General features: G+C 57.0%; 11 non-coding genes across 11 annotated transcripts; all 11 read right to left on the bottom strand.

The window, feature by feature from the left end:
• Positions 1–935: 935 nt before the first annotated feature.
• On the bottom strand, positions 936–1,054 carry LOC143417624 (5S ribosomal RNA). Its single transcript, XR_013097770.1, has one exon. It is a non-coding gene; the product is annotated as a 5S ribosomal RNA (ribosomal RNA).
• Positions 1,055–3,810: 2,756 nt separating this feature from the next.
• LOC143417939 (5S ribosomal RNA) lies at positions 3,811–3,929 on the bottom strand. Its single transcript, XR_013098087.1, has one exon. It is a non-coding gene; the product is annotated as a 5S ribosomal RNA (ribosomal RNA).
• Positions 3,930–4,672: 743 nt separating this feature from the next.
• On the bottom strand, positions 4,673–4,791 carry LOC143417379 (5S ribosomal RNA). Its single transcript, XR_013097600.1, has one exon. It is a non-coding gene; the product is annotated as a 5S ribosomal RNA (ribosomal RNA).
• A 780-nt stretch (positions 4,792–5,571) lies between these two features.
• Positions 5,572–5,690, bottom strand: LOC143417263 (5S ribosomal RNA). Its single transcript, XR_013097481.1, has one exon. It is a non-coding gene; the product is annotated as a 5S ribosomal RNA (ribosomal RNA).
• Positions 5,691–7,378: 1,688 nt separating this feature from the next.
• LOC143417320 (5S ribosomal RNA) lies at positions 7,379–7,497 on the bottom strand. Its single transcript, XR_013097541.1, has one exon. It is a non-coding gene; the product is annotated as a 5S ribosomal RNA (ribosomal RNA).
• Positions 7,498–9,069: 1,572 nt separating this feature from the next.
• LOC143417937 (5S ribosomal RNA) lies at positions 9,070–9,188 on the bottom strand. Its single transcript, XR_013098085.1, has one exon. It is a non-coding gene; the product is annotated as a 5S ribosomal RNA (ribosomal RNA).
• Positions 9,189–10,677: 1,489 nt separating this feature from the next.
• LOC143417395 (5S ribosomal RNA) lies at positions 10,678–10,796 on the bottom strand. The gene has a single exon (XR_013097616.1). It is a non-coding gene; the product is annotated as a 5S ribosomal RNA (ribosomal RNA).
• A 1,877-nt stretch (positions 10,797–12,673) lies between these two features.
• Positions 12,674–12,792, bottom strand: LOC143417844 (5S ribosomal RNA). Its single transcript, XR_013097991.1, has one exon. It is a non-coding gene; the product is annotated as a 5S ribosomal RNA (ribosomal RNA).
• Positions 12,793–13,573: 781 nt separating this feature from the next.
• On the bottom strand, positions 13,574–13,692 carry LOC143417396 (5S ribosomal RNA). Its single transcript, XR_013097617.1, has one exon. It is a non-coding gene; the product is annotated as a 5S ribosomal RNA (ribosomal RNA).
• A 1,524-nt stretch (positions 13,693–15,216) lies between these two features.
• On the bottom strand, positions 15,217–15,335 carry LOC143417369 (5S ribosomal RNA). The gene has a single exon (XR_013097590.1). It is a non-coding gene; the product is annotated as a 5S ribosomal RNA (ribosomal RNA).
• Positions 15,336–16,983: 1,648 nt separating this feature from the next.
• Positions 16,984–17,102, bottom strand: LOC143417319 (5S ribosomal RNA). Its single transcript, XR_013097540.1, has one exon. It is a non-coding gene; the product is annotated as a 5S ribosomal RNA (ribosomal RNA).
• Positions 17,103–18,242: the final 1,140 nt, after the last annotated feature.

Genomic DNA, 18,242 nt, shown 5'->3' with positions numbered 1-18,242 from the left:
GTGTAAGTGGCCTCAGCCAGAGCCACAGGCCCTGGTGTAGTGTAAGTGGCCTCAGCCAGTGCCACAGGCCCTGGTGTGGTGTAAGTGGCCTGAGCAAGAGCCACAGACCCTGGTGTGGTGTAATTGGCCTCAATAGCAACTAATGCCCTGGTGTGGTGTAAGTGGCCTCAGCCAGTGCCACAGGCCCTGGTGTGGTGTAAGGGGCCTCAATAGCAACTAATGCCCTGGTGTGGTGTAAGTGGCCTCAGCCAGCAGCCACAGGCACTGGTGTGGTGTAAGTGGCCTCAGCCAGCAGCCACAGGCCCTGGTGTGGTGTAAGTGGCCTCAGCCAGCAGCCACAGGCCCTGGTGTGGTGTAAGTGGCCTGAGCAAGAGCCACAGGCCCTGGTGTGGTGTAAGTGGCCTCAGCCAGAAGCCACAGGCCCTGGTGTGGTGTAAGTGCCCTCAGCCAGCAGCCACAGGCCCTGGTGTGGTGTAAGTGACCTCAGCCAGCAGCCACAGGCCCTGGTGTGGTGTAAGTGGCCTCAGCCAGCAGCCACAGGCCCTGGTGTGGTGTAAGTGGCCTCAGCCAGTGCCACAGGCCCTGGTGTGGTGTAAGTGGCCTGAGCAAGAGTCACAGACCCTGGTGTGGTGTAATTGGCCTCAATAGCAACTAATGCCCTGGTGTGGTGTAAGTGGCCTCAGCCAGCAGCCACAGGCCCTGGTGTGGTGTAAGTGGCCTCAGCCAGCAGCCACAGGCCCTGATGTGGTGTAAGTGGCCCCAGCCGGTCACTCAGGCCCTGGTGTGGTGTAGGTGGCATCAGCTAGCAGCACAAGACATTGGAAAACAGCCAAAAGCAGTGTCGTTAATGTGCCCTCATTAATGGGCAGCTGCTTTTGGTCTTTTAATACACCCCTTCTCTGGATCAAAAGCGGTTCAATGACATGAAAATGAAAGGCTTACAGCACCAGGTATTCCCAGGCAGTCTCCCATCCAAGTACTAACCAAGCCCAGCCCTGCTTAGCTTCCGAGATCAGACGAGGTCGGGCGTGCTCAGGGTGGTATGGCCGTAAGCTGCTGGCCCCAGCACAATGTCTCAATTTATGGATTCAACTGATTAGGTGGCAAGTACCTGAAGTTACGAAGACAATCCTTTAACCATACCTGCATGTTTGCATAATACCCTAACCCAAAGGCTCAGTTTAGCATTTATCTAACAGCACAGGCCCTGGATTGTTGAAGATGGCCTCAGGAACCAGCACAGGGCCTGGTGTGTTGTACATGGCCACAGCTAGCAGCACAGGGCCTGGTTTGGTGAAGATGGCCTCGGCCAGAAGCGCAGGGCCTGGTGTGATGTGAGTGGCCTGAGCAAGAGCCACAGGCCCTGGTGTGGTGTAAGTGGCCTCAGCCAGAAGCCACAGGCACTGGTGTGGTGTAAGTGGCCTCAGCCAGCAGCCACAGGCCCTGGTGTGGTGTAAGTGGCCTCAGCCAGCAGCCACAGGCCCTGGTGTGGTGTAAGTGGCCTCAGCCAGCAGCCACAGGCCCTGGTGTGGTGTAAGTGGCCTCAGCCAGAGCCACAGGCCCTGGTGTGGTGTAAGTGGCCTCAGCCAGTGCCACAGGCCCTGGTGTGGTGTAAGTGGCCTGAGCAAGAGCCACAGACCCTGGTGTGGTGTAATTGGCCTCAATAGCAACTAATGCCCTGGTGTGGTGTAGGTGGCCTCAGCCAGCAGCCACAGGCCCTGGTGTGGTGTAAGTGGCCTCAGCCAGCAGCCACAGGCCCTGGTGTGGTGTAAGGGGCCTCAATAGCAACTAATGCCCTGGTGTGGTGTAAGTGGCCTCAGCCAGCAGCCACCGGCCCTGGTGTGGTGTAAGTGGCCTCAGCCAGCAGCCACAGGCCCTGGTGTGGTGTAAGTGGCCTCAGCCAGCAGCCACAGGCCCTGGTGTGGTGTAAGTGGCCTGAGCAAGAGCCACAGGCCCTGGTGTGGTGTAGGTGGCCTCAGCCAGTGCCACAGGCCCTGGTGTGGTGTAAGTGGCCTCAGCCAGCAGCCACAGGCCCTGGTGTGGTGTAGGGGGCCTCAATAGCAACTAATGCCCTGGTGTGGTGTAAGTGGCCTCAGCCAGCAGCCACAGGCACTGGTGTGGTGTAAGTGCCCTCAGCCAGCAGCCACAGGCCCTGGTGTGGTGTAAGTGGCCTCAGCCAGTGCCACAGGCCCTGGTGTGGTGTAAGTGGCCTGAGCAAGAGCCACAGGCCCTGGTGTGGTGTAAGTGGCCTGAGCAAGAGCCACAGACCCTGGTGTGGTGTAATTGGCCTCAATAGCAACTAATGCCCTGGTGTGGTGTAGGTGGCCTCAGCCAGCAGCCACAGGCCCTGGTGTGGTGTAAGTGGCCTCAGCCAGTGCCACAGGCCCTGGTGTGGTGTAAGGGGCCTCAATAGCAACTAATGCCCTGGTGTGGTGTAAGTGGCCTCAGCCAGCAGCCACAGGCCCTGGTGTGGTGTAAGTGGCCTCAGCCAGCAGCCACAGGCCCTGGTGTGGTGTAAGTGGCCTGAGCCAGCAGCCACAGGCCCTGGTGTGGTGTAAGTGGCCTCAGCCAGAAGCCACAGGCCCTGGTGTGGTGTAAGGGGCCTCAATAGCAACTAATGCCCTGGTGTGGTGTAAGTGGCCTCAGCCAGCAGCCACAGGCCCTGGTGTGGTGTAAGTGGCCTCAGCCAGCAGCCACAGGCCCTGGTGTGGTGTAAGTGGCCTGAGCCAGCAGCCACAGGCCCTGGTGTGGTGTAAGTGGCCTCAGCCAGAAGCCACAGGCCCTGGTGTGGTGTAAGGGGCCTCAATAGCAACTAATGCCCTGGTGTGGTGTAAGTGGCCTCAGCCAGCAGCCACAGGCACTGGTGTGGTGTAAGTGCCCTCAGCCAGCAGCCACAGGCCCTGGTGTGGTGTAAGTGGCCTCAGCCAGCAGCCACAGGCCCTGGTGTGGTGTAAGTGGCCTCAGCCAGCAGCCACAGGCCCTGGTGTGGTGTAAGTGGCTTGAGCAAGAGCCACAGGCCCTGGTGTGGTGTAAGTGGCCTCAGCCAGAAGCCACAGGCACTGGTGTGGTGTAAGTGCCCTCAGCCAGCAGCCACAGGCCCTGGTGTGGTGTAAGTGACCTCAGCCAGCAGCCACAGGCCCTGGTGTGGTGTAAGTGGCCTCAGCCAGCAGCCACAGGCCCTGGTGTGGTGTAAGTGGCCTCAGCCAGCAGCCACAGGCCCTGGTGTGGTGTAAGTGGCCTCAGCCAGCAGCCACGGGCCCTGGTGTGGTGTAAGTGGCCTCAGCCAGCAGCCACAGGCCCTGGTGTGGTGTAAGTGGCCTGAGCAAGAGTCACAGGCCCTGGTGTGGTGTAAGTGGCCTCAGCCAGCAGCCACGGGCCCTGGTGTGGTGTAGGTGGCCTCAGCCAGCAGCCACAGGCCCTGGTGTGGTGTAAGTGGCCTCAGCCAGTGCCACAGGCCCTGGTGTGGTGTAAGTGGCCTGAGCAAGAGCCACAGACCCTGGTGTGGTGTAATTGGCCTCAATAGCAACTAATGCCCTGGTGTGGTGTAAGTGGCCTCAGCCAGCAGCCACAGGCCCTGGTGTGGTGTAAGTGGCCTCAGCCAGCAGCCACAGGCCCTGATGTGGTGTAAGTGGCCCCAGCCGGTCACTCAGGCCCTGGTGTGGTGTAGGTGGCATCAGCTAGCAGCACAAGACATTGGAAAACAGCCAAAAGCAATGTCGTTAATGTGCCCTCATTAATGGGCAGCTGCTTTTGGTCTTTTAATACACCCCTTCTCTGGATCAAAAGCGGTTCAATGACATGAAAATGAAAGGCTTACAGCACCAGGTATTCCCAGGCAGTCTCCCATCCAAGTACTAACCAAGTCCAGCCCTGCTTAGCTTCCGAGATCAGACGAGGTCGGGCGTGCTCAGGGTGGTATGGCCGTAAGCTGCTGGCCCCAGCACAATGTCTCAATTTATGGATTCAACTGATTAGGTGGCAAGTACCTGAAGTTACGAAGACAATCCTTTAACCATACCTGCATGTTTGCATAATACCCTAACCCAAAGGCTCAGTTTAGCATTTATCTAACAGCACAGGCCCTGGATTGTTGAAGATGGCCTCAGGAACCAGCACAGGGCCTGGTGTGTTGTACATGGCCACAGCTAGCAGCACAGGGCCTGGTTTGGTGAAGATGGCCTCGGCCAGAAGCGCAGGGCCTGGTGTGATGTGAGTGGCCTGAGCAAGAGCCACAGGCCCTGGTGTGGTGTAAGTGGCCTCAGCCAGAAGCCACAGGCACTGGTGTGGTGTAAGTGCCCTCAGCCAGCAGCCACAGGCCCTGGTGTGGTGTAAGTGGCCTCAGCCAGCAGCCACAGGCCCTGGTGTGGTGTAAGTGGCCTCAGCCAGCAGCCACAGGCCCTGGTGTGGTGTAAGTGGCCTCAGCCAGTGCCACAGGCCCTGGTGTGGTGTAAGTGGCCTGAGCCAGAGCCACAGGCCCTGATGTGGTGTAAGTGGCCCCAGCCGGTCACTCAGGCCCTGGTGTGGTGTAGGTGGCATCAGCTAGCAGCACAAGACATTGGAAAACAGCCAAAAGCAGTGTCGTTAATGTGCCCTCATTAATGGGCAGCTGCTTTTGGTCTTTTAATACACCCCTTCTCTGGATCAAAACCGGTTCAATGACATGAAAATGAAAGGCTTACAGCACCAGGTATTCCCAGGCAGTCTCCCATCCAAGTACTAACCAAGCCCAGCCCTGCTTAGCTTCCGAGATCAGACGAGGTCGGGCATGCTCAGGGTGGTACGGCCGTAAGCTGCTGGCCCCAGCACAATGTCTCAATTTATGGATTCAACTGATTAGGTGGCAAGTACCTGAAGTTACGAAGACAATCTTATAACCATACCTGCATGTTTGCATAATACCCTAACCCAAAGGCTCAGTTTAGCATTTATCCAACAGCACAGGCCCTGGATTGTTGAAGATGGCCTCTGGAACCAGCACAGGGCCTGGTGTGATATGAGTGGCCTGAGCAAGAGCCACAGGCCCTGGTGTGGTGTAAGTGGCCTGAGCAAGAGCCACAGGCCCTGGTGTGGTGTAATTGGCCTCAATAGCAACTAAGGCCCTGGTGTGGTGTATGTGGCCTCAGCCAGCAGCCACAGGCCCTGGTGTGGTGTAAGTGGCCTCAGAAGCAAATAAGGCCGTGGTGTGGTGTATGTGGCCTCAGCCAGGAGCCACAGGCCCTGGTGTGGTGTAAGTGGCCTCAATAGCAACTAAGGCCCTGGTGTGGTGTAAGTGGCCTCAGCCAGCAGCCACAGGCCCTGGTGTGGTGTAAGTGGCCTCAGCCAGCAGCCACAGGCCCTGGTGTGGTGTAAGTGGCCTCAGCCAGCAGCCACAGGCCCTGATGTGGTGTAAGTGGCCCCAGCCGGTCACTCAGGCCCTGGTGTGGTGTAGGTGGCATCAGCTAGCAGCACAAGACATTGGAAAACAGCCAAAAGCAATGTCATTAATGTGCCCTCATTAATGGGCAGCTGCTTTTGGTCTTTTAATACACCCCTTCTCTGGATCAAAAGCGGTTCAATGACATGAAAATGAAAGGCTTACAGCACCAGGTATTCCCAGGCAGTCTCCCATCCAAGTACTAACCAAGCCCAGCCCCGCTTAGCTTCCGAGAGCAGACGAGGTCGGGCGTGCTCAGGGTGGTATGGCCGTAAGCTGCTGGCCCCAGCACAATGTCTCAATTTATGGATTCAACTGATTAGGTGGCAAGTACCTGAAGTTACGAAGACAATCCTTTAACCATACCTGCATGTTTGCATAATACCCTAACCCAAAGGCTCAGTTTAGCATTTATCTAACAGCACAGGCCCTGGATTGTTGAAGATGGCCTCAGGAACCAGCACAGGGCCTGGTGTGTTGTACATGGCCACAGCAAGAAGCACAGGGCCTGGTTTGGTGAAGATGGCCTCGGCCAGAAGCGCAGGGCCTGGTGTGATGTGAGTGGCCTGAGCAAGAGCCACAGGCCCTGGTGTGGTGTAAGTGGCCTCAGCCAGCAGCCACAGGCCCTGGTGTGGTGTAAGTGGCCTCAGCCAGCAGCCACAGGCCCTGGTGTGGTGTAAGTGGCCTCAGCCAGCAGCCACAGGCCCTGGTGTGGTGTAAGTGGCCTCAGCCAGCAGCCACAGGCCCTGGTGTGGTGTATGTGGCATCAGCCAGAGCCACAGGCCCTGGTGTAGTGTAAGTGGCCTCAGCCAGTGCCACAGGCCCTGGTGTGGTGTAAGTGGCCTGAGCAAGAGCCACAGACCCTGGTGTGGTGTAATTGGCCTCAATAGCAACTAATGCCCTGGTGTGGTGTAGGTGGCCTCAGCCAGCAGCCACAGGCCCTGGTGTGGTGTAAGTGGCCTCAGCCAGTGCCACAGGCCCTGGTGTGGTGTAAGGGGCCTCAATAGCAACTAATGCCCTGGTGTGGTGTAAGTGGCCTCAGCCAGCAGCCACAGGCACTGGTGTGGTGTAAGTGCCCTCAGCCAGCAGCCACAGGCCCTGGTGTGGTGTAAGTGGCCTCAGCCAGCAGCCACAGGCCCTGGTGTGGTGTAAGTGGCCTCAGCCAGCAGCCACAGATCCTGGTGTGGTGTAAGTGGCCTGAGCAAGAGCCACAGGCCCTGGTGTGGTGTAAGTGGCCTCAGCCAGAAGCCACAGGCACTGGTGTGGTGTAAGTGCCCTCAGCCAGCAGCCACAGGCCCTGGTGTGGTGTAAGTGACCTCAGCCAGCAGCCACAGGCCCTGGTGTGGTGTAAGTGGCCTCAGCCAGCAGCCACAGGCCCTGGTGTGGTGTAAGTGACCTCAGCCAGCAGCCACAGGCCCTGGTGTGGTGTAAGTGGCCTCAGCCAGTGCCACAGGCCCTGGTGTGGTGTAAGTGGCCTGAGCAAGAGTCACAGACCCTGGTGTGGTGTAATTGGCCTCAATAGCAACTAATGCCCTGGTGTGGTGTAGGTGGCCTCAGCCAGCAGCCACAGGCCCTGGTGTGGTGTAAGTGGCCTCAGCCAGTGCCACAGGCCCTGGTGTGGTGTAAGTGGCCTGAGCAAGAGCCACAGACCCTGGTGTGGTGTAATTGGCCTCAATAGCAACTAATGCCCTGGTGTGGTGTAAGTGGCCTCAGCCACCAGCCACAGGCCCTGGTGTGGTGTAAGTGGCCTCAGCCAGCAGCCACAGGCCCTGATGTGGTGTAAGTGGCCCCAGCCGGTCACTCAGGCCCTGGTGTGGTGTAGGTGGCATCAGCTAGCAGCACAAGACATTGGAAAACAGCCAAAAGCAATGTCGTTAATGTGCCCTCATTAATGGGCAGCTTCTCTTGGTCTTTTAATACACCCCTTCTCTGGATCAAAAGCGGTTCAATGACATGAAAATGAAAGGCTTACAGCACCAGGTATTCCCAGGAAGTCTCCCATCCAATTACTAACCAAGCCCAGCCCTGCTTAGCTTCCGAGATCAGACGAGGTCGGGCGTGCTCAGGGTGGTATGGCCGTAAGCTGCTGGCCCCAGCACAATGTCTCAATTTATGGATTCAACTGATTAGGTGGCAAGTACCTGAAGTTACGAAGACAATCCTTTAACCATACCTGCATGTTTGCATAATACCCTAACCCAAAGGCTCAGTTTAGCATTTATCTAACAGCACAGGCCCTGGATTGTTGAAGATGGCCTCAGGAACCAGCACAGGGCCTGGTGTGTTGTACATGGCCACAGCTAGCAGCACAGGGCCTGGTTTGGTGAAGAAGGCCTCGGCCAGAAGCGCAGGGCCTGGTGTGATGTGAGTGGCCTGAGCAAGAGCAACTAAGGCCCTGGTGTGGTGTAAGTCGCCTCAGTCAGAAGCCACAGGCACTGGTGTGGTGTAAGTGGCCTCAGCCAGCAGCCACAGGCCCTGGTGTGGTGTAGGTGGCCTCAGCCAGCAGCCACAGGCCCTGGTGTGGTGTAAGTGGCCTCAGCCAGCAGCCACAGGCCCTGGTGTGGTGTAAGTGGCCTCAGCCAGAGCCACAGGCCCTGGTGTGGTGTAAGTGGCCTCAGCCAGTGCCACAGGCCCTGGTGTGGTGTAAGTGGCCTGAGCAAGAGCCACAGACCCTGGTGTGGTGTAATTGGCCTCAATAGCAACTAATGCCCTGGTGTGGTGTAGGTGGCCTCAGCCAGCAGCCACAGGCCCTGGTGTGGTGTAAGGGGCCTCAATAGCAACTAATGCCCTGGTGTGGTGTAAGTGGCCTCAGCCAGCAGCCACAGGCACTGGTGTGGTGTAAGTGCCCTCAGCCAGCAGCCACAGGCCCTGGTGTGGTGTAAGTGGCCTCAGCCAGCAGCCACAGGCCCTGGTGTGGTGTAAGTGGCCTCAGCCAGCAGCCACAGGCCCTGGTGTGGTGTAAGTGGCCTGAGCAAGAGCCACAGGCCCTGGTGTGGTGTAAGTGGCCTCAGCCAGAAGCCACAGGCACTGGTGTGGTGTAAGTGCCCTCAGCCAGCAGCCACAGGCCCTGGTGTGGTGTAAGTGGCCTCAGCCAGCAGCCACAGGCCCTGGTGTGGTGTAAGTGGCCTCAGCCAGCAGCCACAGGCCCTGGTGTGGTGTAAGTGGCCTCAGCCAGTGCCACAGGCCCTGGTGTGGTGTAAGTGGCCTGAGCAAGAGTCACAGACCCTGGTGTGGTGTAATTGGCCTCAATAGCAACTAATGCCCTGGTGTGGTGTAGGTGGCCTCAGCCAGCAGCCACAGGCCCTGGTGTGGTGTAAGTGGCCTGAGCAAGAGCCACAGGCCCTGGTGTGGTGTAATTGGCCTCAATAGCAACTAATGCCCTGGTGTGGTGTAAGTGGCTTCAGCCAGCAGCCACAGGCCCTGGTGTGGTGTAAGTGGCCTCAGCCAGCAGCCACAGGCCCTGATGTGGTGTAAGTGGCCCCAGCCGGTCACTCAGGCCCTTGTGTGGTGTAGGTGGCATCAGCTAGCAGCACAAGACATTGGAAAACAGCCAAAAGCAATGTCGTTAATGTGCCCTCATTAATGGGCAGCTGCTTTTGGTCTTTTAATACACCCCTTCTCTGGATCAAAAGCGGTTCAATGACATGAAAATGAAAGGCTTACAGCACCAGGTATTCCCAGGTAGTCTCCCATCCAAGTACTAACCAAGCCCAGCCCTGCTTAGCTTCCGAGATCAGACGAGGTCAGGCGTGCTCAGGGTGGTATGGCCGTAAGCTGCTGGCCACAGCACAATGTCTCAATTTATGGATTCAACTGATTAGGTGGCAAGTACCTGAAGTTACGAAGACAATCCTTTAACCATACCTGCATGTTTGCATAATACCCTAACCCAAAGGCTCAGTTTGGCATTTATCTAACAGCACAGGCCCTGGATTGTTGAAGATGGCCTCAGGAACCAGCACAGGGCCTGGTGTGTTGTACATGGCCACAGCTAGCAGCACAGGGCCTGGTTTGGTGAAGAAGGCCTCGGCCAGAAGCGCAGGGCCTGGTGTGATGTGAGTGGCCTGAGCAAGAGCCACAGGCCCTGGTGTGGTGTAAGTGGCCTCAGCCAGAAGCCACAGGCACTGGTGTGGTGTAAGTGGCCTCAGCCAGCAGCCACAGGCCCTGGTGTGGTGTAAGTGGCCTCAGCCAGCAGCCACAGGCCCTGGTGTGGTGTAAGTGGCCTCAGCCAGCAGCCACAGGCCCTGGTGTGGTGTAAGTGGCCTCAGCCAGAGCCACAGGCCCTGGTGTGGTGTAAGTGGCCTGAGCAAGAGCCACAGACCCTGGTGTGGTGTAATTGGCCTCAATAGCAACTAATGCCCTGGTGTGGTGTAGGTGGCCTCAGCCAGCAGCCACAGGCCCTGGTGTGGTGTAAGTGGCCTCAATAGCAACTAATGCCCTGGTGTGGTGTAAGTGGCCTCAGCCAGAGCCCCAGGCCCTGGTGTGGTGTAAGTGGCCTCAGAAGCAAATAAGGCCGTGGTGTGGTGTAAGTGGCCTCAGCCAGAGCCACAGGCCCTGGTGTGGTGTAAGTAGCTTCAATAGCAACTAAGGCCCTGGTGTGGTGTAAGTGGCCTCATCCAGCAGCCACAGGCCTTGGTGTGGTGTAAGTCGCCTCATCCAGCAGCCACAGGCCCTGGTGTGGTGTAAGTGGCCTCAGCCAGCAGCCACAGGCCCTGGTGTGGTGTAGGTGGCCTCAGCCAGCAGCCACAGGCCCTTGTGTGGTGTAAGTGGCCTCAGCCAGCAGCCACAGGCCCTGGTGTGGTGTAAGTGGCCTCAGCCAGAGCCACAGGCCCTGGTGTGGTGTAAGTGGCCTCAGCCAGCAGCCACAGGCCCTGGTGTGGTGTAAGTGGCCTCAGCCAGCAGCCACAGGCCCTGGTGTGGTGTAAGTGGCCTCAATAGCAACTAAGGCCCTTGTGTGGTGTAGGTGGCCTCAGCCAGCAGCCACAGGCCCTGGTGTGGTGTAAGTGGCCTCAGCCAGCAGCCACAGGCCCTGGTGTGGTGTAAGTGGCCTCAGCCAGAGCCACAGGCCCTGATGTGGTGTAAGTGGCCCCAGCCGGTCACTCAGGCCCTGGTGTGGTGTAGGTGGCATCAGCTAGCAGCACAAGACATTGGAAAACAGCCAAAAGCAATGTCGTTAATGTGCCCTCATTAATGGGCAGCTGCTTTTGGTCTTTTAATACACCCCTTCTCTGGATCAAAAGCGGTTCAATGACATGAAAATGAAAGGCTTACAGCAACAGGTATTCCCAGGCAGTCTCCCATCCAAGTACTAACCAAGCCCAGCCCTGCTTAGCTTCCGAGATCAGACGAGGTCGGGCGTGCTCAGGGTGGTATGGCCGTAAGCTGCTGGCCCCAGCACAATGTCTCAATTTATGGATTCAACTGATTAGGTGGCAAGTACCTGAAGTTACGAAGACAATCCTATAACCATACCTGCATGTTTGCATAATACCATAACCCAAAGGCTCAGTTTGGCATTTATCTAACAGCACAGGCCCTGGATTGTTGAAGATGGCCTCTGGAACCAGCACAGGGCCTGGTGTGTTGTACATGGCCACAGCAAGCAGCACAGGGCCAGGTTTGGTGAAGATGGCCTCGGCCAGAAGCACAGGGTCTGGTGTGATATGAGTGGCCTGAGCAAGAGCCACAGGCCCTGGTGTGGTGTAAGTGGCCTCAGCCAGCAGCCACAGGCCCTGGTGTGGTGTAGGTGGCCTCAGCCAGCAGCCACAGGCCCTTGTGTGGTGTAAGTGGCCTCAGCCAGCAGCCACAGGCCCTGGTGTGGTGTAAGTGGCCTCAGCCAGTGCCACAGGCCCTGGTGTGGTGTAATTGGCCTCAATAGCAAGTAAGGCCCTGGTGTTGTGTATGTGGCCTCAGCCAGCAGCCACAGGCCCTGGTGTGGTGTAAGTGGCCTCAGAAGCAAATAAGGCCCTGGTGTGGTGTAAGTGGCCTCAATAGCAACTAAGGCCCTGGTGTGGTGTAAGTGGCCACAGCAAGCAGCACTGGGCCACGTTTGGTGAAGATGGCCTTGGCCAGAAGCACAGGGTCTGGTGTGATATGAGTGGCCTGAGCAAGAGCCACAGGCCCTGGTGTGGTGTAAGTGGCCTCAGCCAGAAGCCACAGGCCCTGGTGTGGTGTAAGTGGCCTCAGCCAGAAGCCACAGGCCCTGGTGTGGTGTAAGTGGCCTCAGCCAGAAGCCACAGGCCCTGGTGTGGTGTAGGTGGCCTGAGCAAGAGCCACAGGACCTGGTGTGGTGTAATTGGCCTCAATAGCAACTAAGGCCCTGGTGTGGTGTATGTGGCCTCAGCCAGCAGCCACAGGCCCTGGTGTGGTGTAAGTGGCCTCAGAAGCAAATAAGGCCGTGGTGTGGTGTATGTGGCCTCAGCCAGGAGCCACAGGCCCTGGTGTAGTGTAAGTGGCCTCAATAGCAACTAAGGCCCTGGTGTGGTGTAAGTGGCCTCAGCCAGCAGCCACAGGCCCTGGTGTGATGTGAGTGGCCTGAGCAAGAGTCACAGACCCTGGTGTGGTGTAATTGGCCTCAATAGCAACTAATGCCCTGATGTGCTGTAAGTGGCCTCAGCCAGCAGCCACAGGCCCTGGTGTGCTGTAGGTGGCCTCAGCCAGCAGCCACAGGCCCTGGTGTGGTGTAAGTGGCCTCAGCCAGCAGCCACAGGCCCTTGTGTGGTGTAAGTGGCCTCAGCCAGCAGCCACAGGCCCTGGTGTGGTGTAAGTGGCCTCAGCCAGTGCCAGAGGCCCTGGTGTGGTGTAATTGGCCTCAATAGCAACTAAGGCCCTGGTGTGGTGTAAGTGGCCTCAGCCAGCAGCCACAGGCCCTGGTGTGGTGAAAGTGGCCTCAGCCAGTGCCACAGGCCCTGGTGTGGTGTAAGTGGCCTGAGCAAGAGTCACAGACCCTGGTGTGGTGTAATTGGCCTCAATAGCAACTAAGGCCCTGGTGTTGTGTATGTGGCCTCAGCCAGCAGCCACAGGCCCTGGTGTGGTGTAAGTGGCCTGAGCCAGAGCCACAGGCCCTGATGTGGTGTAAGTGGCCCCAGCCGGTCACTCAGGCCCTGGTGTGGTGTAGGTGGCATCAGCTAGCAGCACAAGACATTGGAAAACAGCCAAAAGCAGTGTCGTTAATGTGCCCTCATTAATGGGCAGCTGCTTTTGGTCTTTTAATACACCCCTTCTCTGGATCAAAAGCGGTTCAATGACATGAAAATGAAAGGCTTACAGTACCAGGTATTCCCAGGCAGTCTCCCATCCAAGTACTAACCAAGCCCAGCCCTGCTTAGCTTCCGAGATCAGACGAGGTCGGGTGTGCTCAGGGTGGTATGGCCGTAAGCTGCTGGCCACAGCACAATGTCTCAATTTATGGATTCAACTGATTAGGTGGCAAGTACCTGAAGTTACGAAGACAATCCTATAACCATACCTGCATGTTTGCATAATACCCTAACCCAAAGGCTCAGTTTAGCATTTATCCAACAGCACAGGCCCTGGATTGTTGAAGATGGCCTCTGGAACCAGCACAGGGCCTGGTGTGTTGTACATGGCCACAGCAAGAAGCACAGGGCCTGGTTTGGTGAAGATGGCCTCGGCCAGAAGCACAGGGCCTGGTGTGATATGAGTGGCCTGAGCAAGAGCCACAGGCCCTGGTGTGGTGTAAGTGGCCTGAGCAAGAGCCACAGGCCCTGGTGTGGTGTAAGTGGTCTCAGCCAGCAGCCACAGGCCCTGGTGTGGTGTAGGTGGCCTCAGCCAGCAGCCACAGGCCCTGGTGTGGTGTAAGTGGCCTCAGCCAGCAGCCACAGGCCCTGGTGTGGTGTAATTGGCCTCAATAGCAACTAAGGCCCTGGTGTGGTGTAGGTGGCCTCAGCCAGCAGCCACAGGCCTTGGTGTGGTGTAAGTGGCCTCAGCCAGAGCCACAGGCCCTGATGTGGTGTAAGTGGCCCCAGCCGGTCACTCAGGCCCTGGTGTGGTGTAGGTGGCATCAGCTAGCAGCACAAGACATTGGAAAAGAGCCAAAAGCAATGTTGTTAATGTGCCCTCATTAATGGGCAGCTGCTTTTGGTCTTTTAATAAACCCCTTCTCTGGATCAAAAGCGGTTCAATGACATGAAAATGAAAGGCTTACAGCACCCGGTATTCCAAGGAAGTCTCCCATCCAAGTACTAACCAAGCCCAGCCCTGCTTAGCTTCCGAGATCAGACGAGGTCGGGCATGCTCAGGGTGGTATGGCCGTAAGCTGCTGGCCACAGCACAATGTCTCAATTTATGGATTCAACTGATTAGGTGGCAAGTGCCTGAAGTTACGAAGACAATCCTTTAACCATACCTGCATGTTTGCATAATACCCTAACCCAAAGGCTCAGTTTAGCATTTATCTAACAGCACAGGCCCTGGATTGTTGAAGATGGCCTCAGGAACCAGCACAGGGCCTGGTGTGTTGTACATGGCCACAGCTAGCAGCACAGGGCCTGGTTTGGTGAAGATGGCCTCGGCCAGAAGCGCAGGGCCTGGTGTGATGTGAGTGGCCTGAGCAAGAGCCACAGGCCCTGGTGTGGTGTAAGTGGCCTCAGCCAGAAGCCACAGGCACTGGTGTGGTGTAAGTGGCCTCAGCCAGCAGCCACAGGCCCTGGTGTGGTGTAAGTGGCCTCAATAGCAACTAAGGCCCTGGTGTGGTGTAAGTGGCCTCAGCCAGCAGCCACAGGCCTTGGTGTGGTGTAAGTCGCCTCATCCAGCAGCCACAGGCCCTGGTGTGGTGTAAGTGGCCTCAGCCAGAGCCACAGGCCCTGATGTGGTGTAAGTGGCCTCAGCCAGTGCCACAGGCCCTGGTGTGGTGTAAGTGGCCTCAGCCAGCAGCCACAGGCCCTGGTGTGGTGTAAGTGGCCTCAGCCAGTGCCACAGGCCCTGGTGTGGTGTAATTGGCCTCAATAGCAACTAATGCCCTGGTGTGGTGTAGGTGGCCTCAGCCAGCAGCCACAGGCCCTGGTGTGGTGTAAGTGGCCTCAGCCAGTGCCACAGACCCTGGTGTGGTGTAATTGGCCTCAATAGCAACTAATGCCCTGGTGTGGTGTAAGTGGCCTCAGCCAGCAGCCACAGGCCCTGGTGTGGTGTAAGTGGCCTCAGCCAGCAGCCACAGGGCCTGGTGTGATATGAGTGGCCTGAGCAAGAGCCACAGGCCCTGGTGTGGAGTAAGTGGCCTGAGCAAGAGCCACAGGCCCTGGTGTGGTGTAAGTGGCCTGAGCAAGAGCCACAGACCCTGGTGTGGTGTAATTGGCCTCAATAGCAACTAAGGCCCTGGTGTGGTGTATGTGGCCTCAGCCAGCAGCCACAGGCCCTGGTGTGGTGTAAGTGGCCTCAGAAGCAAATAAGGCCGTGGTGTGGTGTATGTGGCCTCAGCCAGGAGCCACAGGCCCTGGTGTGGTGTAAGTGGCCTCAATAGCAACTAAGGCCCTGGTGTGGTGTAAGTGGCCTCAGCCAGCAGCCACAGGCCCTGGTGTGGTGTAAGGGGCCTCAATAGCAACTAATGCCCTGGTGTGGTGTAAGTGGCCTCAGCCAGCAGCCACAGGCCCTGATGTGGTGTAAGTGGCCCCAGCCGGTCACTCAGGCCCTGGTGTGGTGTAGGTGGCATCAGCTAGCAGCACAAGACATTGGAAAACAGCCAAAAGCAATGTCATTAATGTGCCCTCATTAATGGGCAGCTGCTTTTGGTCTTTTAATACACCCCTTCTCTGGATCAAAAGCGGTTCAATGACATGAAAATGAAAGGCTTACAGCACCAGGTATTCCCAGGCAGTCTCCCATCCAAGTACTAACCAAGCCCAGCCCCGCTTAGCTTCCGAGAGCAGACGAGGTCGGGCATGCTCAGGGTGGTATGGCCGTAAGCTGCTGGCCCCAGCACAATGTCTCAATTTATGGATTCAACTGATTAGGTGGCAAGTACCTGAAGTTACGAAGACAATCCTTTAACCATACCTGCATGTTTGCATAATACCCTAACCCAAAGGCTCAGTTTAGCATTTATCTAACAGCACAGGCCCTGGATTGTTGAAGATGGCCTCAGGAACCAGCACAGGGCCTGGTGTGTTGTACATGGCCACAGCAAGAAGCACAGGGCCTGGTTTGGTGAAGATGGCCTCGGCCAGAAGCGCAGGGCCTGGTGTGATGTGAGTGGCCTGAGCAAGAGCCACAGGCCCTGGTGTGGTGTAAGTGGCCTCAGCCAGCAGCCACAGGCCCTGGTGTGGTGTAAGTGGCCTCAGCCAGCAGCCACAGGCCCTGGTGTGGTGTAAGTGGCCTCAGCCAGCAGCCACAGGCCCTGGTGTGGTGTAAGTGGCCTCAGCCAGCAGCCACAGGCCCTGGTGTGGTGTATGTGGCCTCAGCCAGAGCCACAGGCCCTGGTGTAGTGTAAGTGGCCTCAGCCAGTGCCACAGGCCCTGGTGTGGTGTAAGTGGCCTGAGCAAGAGCCACAGACCCTGGTGTGGTGTAATTGGCCTCAATAGCAACTAATGCCCTGGTGTGGTGTAGGTGGCCTCAGCCAGCAGCCACAGGCCCTGGTGTGGTGTAAGTGGCCTCAGCCAGTGCCACAGGCCCTGGTGTGGTGTAAGGGGCCTCAATAGCAACTAATGCCCTGGTGTGGTGTAAGTGGCCTCAGCCAGCAGCCACAGGCACTGGTGTGGTGTAAGTGCCCTCAGCCAGCAGCCACAGGCCCTGGTGTGGTGTAAGTGGCCTCAGCCAGCAGCCACAGGCCCTGGTGTGGTGTAAGTGGCCTCAGCCAGCAGCCACAGATCCTGGTGTGGTGTAAGTGGCCTGAGCAAGAGCCACAGGCCCTGGTGTGGTGTAAGTGGCCTCAGCCAGAAGCCACAGGCACTGGTGTGGTGTAAGTGCCCTCAGCCAGCAGCCACAGGCCCTGGTGTGGTGTAAGTGACCTCAGCCAGCAGCCACAGGCCCTGGTGTGGTGTAAGTGGCCTCAGCCAGCAGCCACAGGCCCTGGTGTGGTGTAAGTGGCCTCAGCCAGTGCCACAGGCCCTGGTGTGGTGTAAGTGGCCTGAGCAAGAGTCACAGACCCTGGTGTGGTGTAATTGGCCTCAATAGCAACTAATGCCCTGGTGTGGTGTAGGTGGCCTCAGCCAGCAGCCACAGGCCCTGGTGTGGTGTAAGTGGCCTCAGCCAGTGCCACAGGCCCTGGTGTGGTGTAAGTGGCCTGAGCAAGAGCCACAGACCCTGGTGTGGTGTAATTGGCCTCAATAGCAACTAATGCCCTGGTGTGGTGTAAGTGGCCTCAGCCACCAGCCACAGGCCCTGGTGTGGTGTAAGTGGCCTCAGCCAGCAGCCACAGGCCCTGATGTGGTGTAAGTGGCCCCAGCCGGTCACTCAGGCCCTGGTGTGGTGTAGGTGGCATCAGCTAGCAGCACAAGACATTGGAAAACAGCCAAAAGCAATGTCGTTAATGTGCCCTCATTAATGGGCAGCTTCTCTTGGTCTTTTAATACACCCCTTCTCTGGATCAAAAGCGGTTCAATGACATGAAAATGAAAGGCTTACAGCACCAGGTATTCCCAGGAAGTCTCCCATCCAATTACTAACCAAGCCCAGCCCTGCTTAGCTTCCGAGATCAGACGAGGTCGGGCGTGCTCAGGGTGGTATGGCCGTAAGCTGCTGGCCCCAGCACAATGTCTCAATTTATGGATTCAACTGATTAGGTGGCAAGTACCTGAAGTTACGAAGACAATCCTTTAACCATACCTGCATGTTTGCATAATACCCTAACCCAAAGGCTCAGTTTAGCATTTATCTAACAGCACAGGCCCTGGATTGTTGAAGATGGCCTCAGGAACCAGCACAGGGCCTGCTGTGTTGTACATGGCCACAGCTAGCAGCACAGGGCCTGGTTTGGTGAAGAAGGCCTCGGCCAGAAGCGCAGGGCCTGGTGTGATGTGAGTGGCCTGAGCAAGAGCAACTAAGGCCCTGGTGTGGTGTAAGTCGCCTCAGTCAGAAGCCACAGGCACTGGTGTGGTGTAAGTGGCCTCAGAAGCAAATAAGGCCGTGGTGTGGTGTAAGTGGCCTCAGCCAGTGCCACAGGCCCTGGTGTGGTGTAATTGGCCTCAATAGCAACTAATGCCCTGGTGTGGTGTACAGTGGGGCAAAAAAGTATTTAGTCAGCCACTGATTGTGCAAGTTCCCCCACTTAAAATGATGACAGAGGTCAGTAATTTGCACCAGAGGTACACTTCAACTGTGAGAGACAGAATGTGAAAAAAAAATCCATGAATCCACATGGTAGGATTTGTAAAGAATTTATTCGTAAATCAGGGTGGAAAATAAGTATTTGGTCACCTCAAACAAGGAAAATCTCTGGCTCTCACAGACCTGTAACGTCTTCTGTAAGAAGCTTTTCTGTCCCCCACTCGTTACCTGTATGAATGGCACCTGTTTGAACTCATCATCTGTATAAAAGACACCTGTCCACAGCCTCAAACAGTCAGACTCCAAACTCCGCCATGGCCAAGACCAAAGAGCTTTCGAAGGACACCAGGAAAAGTATTGTAGACCTGCACCAGACTGGGAAGAGGGAATCTACAATAGGCAAGCAGCTTGGTGTGAAAAAATCAACTGTGGGAGCAATCATCAGAAAATGGAAGACATACAAGACCACTGATAATCTCCCTCGATCTGGGGCTCCACGCAAGATCTCATCCCGTGGGGTCAAAATGATCATGAGAACGGTGAGCAAAGATCCCAGAACCACACGGGGGGACCTGGTGAATGACCTGCAGAGAGCTGGGACCAAAGTAAC

Source organism: Maylandia zebra, linkage group LG3, assembly GCF_041146795.1.
Source record: "Maylandia zebra isolate NMK-2024a linkage group LG3, Mzebra_GT3a, whole genome shotgun sequence".
NCBI lineage: Eukaryota > Metazoa > Chordata > Actinopteri > Cichliformes > Cichlidae > Maylandia > Maylandia zebra.
Note: the sequence above shows the minus strand (reverse complement) of the source record. Positions and strands in the feature narration are given on the sequence as shown.